At 40.3% G+C, this 5274-nt stretch overlaps 1 pseudogene; it reads right to left on the reverse strand.

Annotated features, from left to right (window-relative positions):
- Positions 1-4118: 4118 nt before the first annotated feature.
- Positions 4119-5063, reverse strand: LOC114515300 (annotated as a pseudogene).
- Between the last annotated feature and the right edge of the window lie 211 nt (positions 5064-5274).

Here is a 5274-nt window from a genome sequence, read left to right on the forward strand (position 1 = left end):
AGCCTGGCGAGAGGGGTCGCAGCACAAAGAGTGTTGGGACCTGGCACATAAGGCATCCCAGGTACGCAAGACCACAGTGGGCAGACCCTGGGCATGCATGTGGCAGCTGGCAGACCCTGGCCAAGGGGTGGCAGCCAACAGACCCAGTGAGGTGGCGATTGTGAAGCAAGGCACTGAACGCAGCCCAGGACCCCAGCACTGGGAAATAGAGCCTTGGGACACTGATTGAAAACACCTGTGGTGGTTGAGGCACAGGGAGAGACTCCAAGCCTCACAGGAGAGGTCGTTGGAAAGACCCACGGGGTGCACAAGCCCACCCACATGGGAATTAGCACCAGAAGGGCCCAGTTTGCTTGGAGGAAGTGGCAGAAAGGACTGAAGTCTGAAAGAGAGTGTAGCAAGTGCCATTGTTCCTCTTGGACCCCACCCCCACATACAGTATCACAACCCAGCAACGTGGGTTGCCCCCATCCCCATGAACACCTACGGCTCCACCCCTCATACATAACAGGTGTGACCATACCTCCTCCCCCCCCCCCAAAAAAAGATGGCTCAAACAGAAGAACAAATGAAAGCCCCAGAACCAATACTTTTAGGCGACCGAGAGTTAGCCAACCTATCAGCTGCACATTTCAAAACACTGGTGATCAAGATGCTCACAGAATTGGTTGATTTTGGTCACAAATTAAATGAAGAAATGAAGGCTACAATAAGTGAAATGAAGAAAAATACACAGGGAACCAATAGGGATGGACTGAAAGCTGGGTCTCACATCAATGGAGTGGACCAGAAGGAAGAAAGAAACAACCACACAGAAAAGAATGAACAAATAAAATTTCAAAAAAATGAGGAGAGGCTTAGGAACCTCCTCAGGGCAACTTTAAATGTTCCAATGTCCAAATTATAGGGGTACCAGAAGGGGAAGAGGAAGAGCAACAAGTGGAAAACTTATTGAACAAATAATAAAGGAGAACTTCCCCAATCTGACAAAGGAAATAGACTTCCAGGAAGTCCAGGAAGCTCAGAGAGTCCCAAAGAAGCTGGACCCAAGGAGGAACACACCAAGGCACATCATAATTACATTAGCCAAGGTAAAAATGAAGGAGAGAATCCTAGAAGCAGCAAGAGATAAGGAGACAGTAACCTACAAAGGAATTCCCATCAGACTAGACTGTCAGCTGATTTATCAGAAGAGACCTTACAGGCAAGAAGGGGCTGGAAAGAAGTATTCCAAGTCATGAAAGGCAAGGACCTACATCCCAGATTGCTCTATCCAGCAAAGCTTTCATTTAGAATGGAAGGGCAGATAAAATGCTTCCCACTTCAAGGTCAAGTTAAAGGAGTTCATCATCACCAAACCCTTATTATGTGAAATGTTAAAGGGACTTATCTAAGAAAAGAAGATAAAAAAATCATGTATAGTAAAGGGACAGCAAACTCACAATTATTAACAACCACACCTAAAACAAAACAAAAACAAACTAAGCAAACAACTAGAACAGGAACAGAACCACAGAGATGGAGATCACATGGAGGGTTATCAACAGGGGAGTGGGAGGAGGAGAGAGGGGGAAAAGGTACAGAAAATAAGTAGCATAGATGGTAGGTAGAAATTGGACAGGGTGAGGGCAAGAATGGTATGGGAAATGTAGAAGCTAAAGAACTTATGACACATGGGCATGAAGTAAAGTGGGGAATGTGGGTGGGAGAGAGTGTGCAGGGTGGAGGGGAATGAAGGGGGGCAATGGGACAACTGTAATAGCATAATCAATAAAATATATTTTTTAAAAATGACAGCAAACTCAGTTATCAACAACCACACCTAAAACAAAAACAACAACAAAAACAAACTAAACAGACAACTAGAACAGGAGCAGAACCACAGAAATGGAGAACACATGGAGGGTTAGCAACAGGGGAGTGGGAGGAGGAGAGAGGGGGAAAAGATACGGAGAGTAAGTAGCATAGACAGTAGGTAGAAAATAGACAGGGGGAGGGCAAGAATAGTATGGGAAATGTAGAAGCTAAAGAACTTAGAAGTATGGCACATGGACATGAACTAAAGGGGGGAATGTAGGTGGGAGGGGGTATGCAGGGTGGAGGGGAGTGAAGGGGGGAAATGGGACAACTGTAATAAAATAACCAATAAAATATATTTAAAAAAGACATATCCTCATGTGGGGATTAAAAAAATGTTTGTAAAGCGTCACGAAACACCAAAACATCTATCAATTGTTGAGTGGATAGACAAAATATGGCACTTTGCAATGGAATATTAATATAAACAAATTAAATACTGATGCATGCTTCAACATGAACCTTAAAAACATTATGTTAAGTGAGAAAAGTCAGTCACAAAATATCACATATATTATATGATTCCACTTTTTTAAAGATTTTATTTATTTATTTTTAGAGAGGGAAGGGAGGGAGATAGAGATAGAGAGAGAAACATCAATGTGCGGTTGCTGGGAGTCATGGCCTGCAACCCAGGCATGTACCTTGACTGGGAATCGAACCTGCGACACTTTGGTTCACAGCCTGCACTCAATCCACTGAGCTACACCAGCCAGGGCTTTGATTCCATTTTTCATATTGTTATTCAAGTACAGTTTTCTCCATTTTCACTCTACCTCAGCCCCCTGCCCCACCCATCCTCACCTGCCACCCTTGATCCTACCCCCTTTGGCTTTCTCCATGTGTCCTTTATACATCTTCCTTGATGGACCTTCTGCTATTTTTCCCCATTATGCAATGTCCTAAATAGGCAAAACACCAAGGAAAAATCACTAATTTAAGTGTTGGGCAGAAGAAAATGAGAAATGAAAGTTAGTGGGTATGGTTGTGCTTTTGGGGGGAAGGTAAAAATGTTTGGAATTATATTAATGCTTGTACACATCTGTGAATCTATTAAAATCACCAAACTCTGTACATTAAAATGTTGAATTTCCTTGTATGTAAAATATACATGTTTATGTGTATATTTCATATATATATACACACACACATATGTAAACTTACTGAGCATATTCTACTTACTCCAAAATTTTGCTATTTTAGTAAAAGATGCAACAGATTATAACCAATGGTGCATATCATTAAAGCACAAGGACTAGTTTCAGTCTAAACATGCATTTATAGAGTAATAATACATTACAAAGTGAAGGTTGGCATAAAATAATGTATACAGAAATTAAGGTAATCTCTGTGAATCAAGCAAAGATTGCTTTCAATTCCAAGAATGTAGATGATCAACTTATACAAACTACAATAAGTTAATAACAATGGTTATGTTAAAGTGTGGGCACTCTATGGAGTATTAAAGCAATTGTTGTGAGATATTTACAGATCATGAATTCTCATCAAGAAAACTTTTTCCCTAATTTTTATAGCATATCAATTCTTCAGAGCTGTATTAAGAAATCATGATTATTATATTCAGAAAATGATAGTATTCTAATACCTTCAAATTGACTCTAGTTATTAATACAAAGATTAGTAGGAGATAAAATATTCATGTCAAAGATGAAGGTTGTGTAGCCTAACTAAATCCTTTGTTAGGTAAAATATGCACTTAAATCTGAAAGGTAAAAATATGTAGAAATTTTTAAAACTTTTTCCTCCCATTTGCCCACCTCCACACTGCCCCCGACCCCCTCCCGTCTTTAGAGAGAAATAAGACTTTATTTAAGGAACCACCAACACTAATTTCCTGCTTCTGAATGCATGGGAATTAAGTATAGAAGAGTCAGGAATAAAAGGGTCAATACACAGGTTCAAGGAAAGGTAAAACTGGAGACAAATACTGACTTAAACAAAGAGGAGGCTCACTGATAGCAATGGCTCTATTGCAAACCATTTTGTTGGATAAAGAAAATATCAGTAGACTTATACCTGGGTTGAAAGACAAGCATCCTAAAGTCAAGTAATCATGGCTAACAACCAGTTACACAATTGAAATGTACAGAGTGAAGCAACCTATGCTAATGTTCAAATGCAGCCCACTTTACCCATAGTATAATGCCTGTATAATTTTATACTAAGTAAAGAGATTTTAAATTTGTAAAAGTTGACAAGGGTTTCCAGATTCTATGAAGGAATGTTGACAAGAGTGGATGCTACAGTTTTTGAAGATACATTAATTTTTCTTTCCTCAATAATATTTGAAGTCCCCTGGATGCCTCTTTGTTGTGGAGACTGTAGATAAGAGGGTCTAGCATGGGAGTTAAAATGGTGTAGAAAGCTGACACCATCTTGTCCTGGTCTAGAGTACAGTTAGAGGCTGGTCTCATGTACATGAACATGGAAGCACCATAGTAGAGTCCAACAATGGACAGGTGGGAAGAGCAGGTGGTAAAATAAAGGCTTTGCCACAACTTTCCACAGAGCTCATGTGAATGATAGACTGCAGGACTCTGGGGTAGGAGAAAATGTTAACTGAGGATGGGAAAATTGGCATCACCACACAGCAGATGAAAAGCAGTTTTTCAAATGCAAAAGTATCTGTGCAAGATAAAGGTAAAAGGGCAGCAACATCACAGAAAAAGTGATGAACTTCCGCAGACCTGCAGTAAGAAAAGGACAGGCCTACTGCAAACACAATGATGCCATAAAGACAACCCAAGATCCAGGAAACAACAGTCAGGAGGACACAGAGTTTCTAATTCATAAGGATGGAATAACAAAGAAAGTGGCATATAGCCACATAGCAATCATAGGCCATTATAGCCAACAGGAAACATTCAGCTCCAACCAGAGAAACATAGAAGAATATCTGGGCTCTACAACTGGCCAGAGAAATGGACTTGCTGCCAGACAAGACATTGAAGGCCATTTTGGATACAGTGATGCAGATGAGTATGAGATCCATGAAGGACAGTTGACTAAGAAGGAAGTACATGAAGGCGTGGAGCTGGGTGTCTACGTAGATGAGGAGAATCATGATAGTGTTTCCCATGAAGGCCACTGATGCTCAAAACCAGAGAGAAGAGGAAGATGTTGGTGGGGCTGTGATCAATAATTCCTAGCAGGATGAAGTTGAAAGTCTGGTTTTCTCAAACCATCCTGGATAACTTGCTTTATCATGGCATTTCAGGAGAGACACAATCTTATTTACTAATTGTTTTCAAATAAATATAATGTCAATGCAGTGATATCAAGTGAGTAGTGTTCTGGCTGCATAAGACCTTCTCACCAACCTTTAGTTATCTCAATTCTATTCACAATAAATTATGTGATTTCATCCATTGCTTTCCAGTTGTTTCCTCATCTATA

This window comes from Phyllostomus discolor, chromosome 8 (genome assembly GCF_004126475.2).
Source record: "Phyllostomus discolor isolate MPI-MPIP mPhyDis1 chromosome 8, mPhyDis1.pri.v3, whole genome shotgun sequence".
Lineage (NCBI taxonomy): Eukaryota > Metazoa > Chordata > Mammalia > Chiroptera > Phyllostomidae > Phyllostomus > Phyllostomus discolor.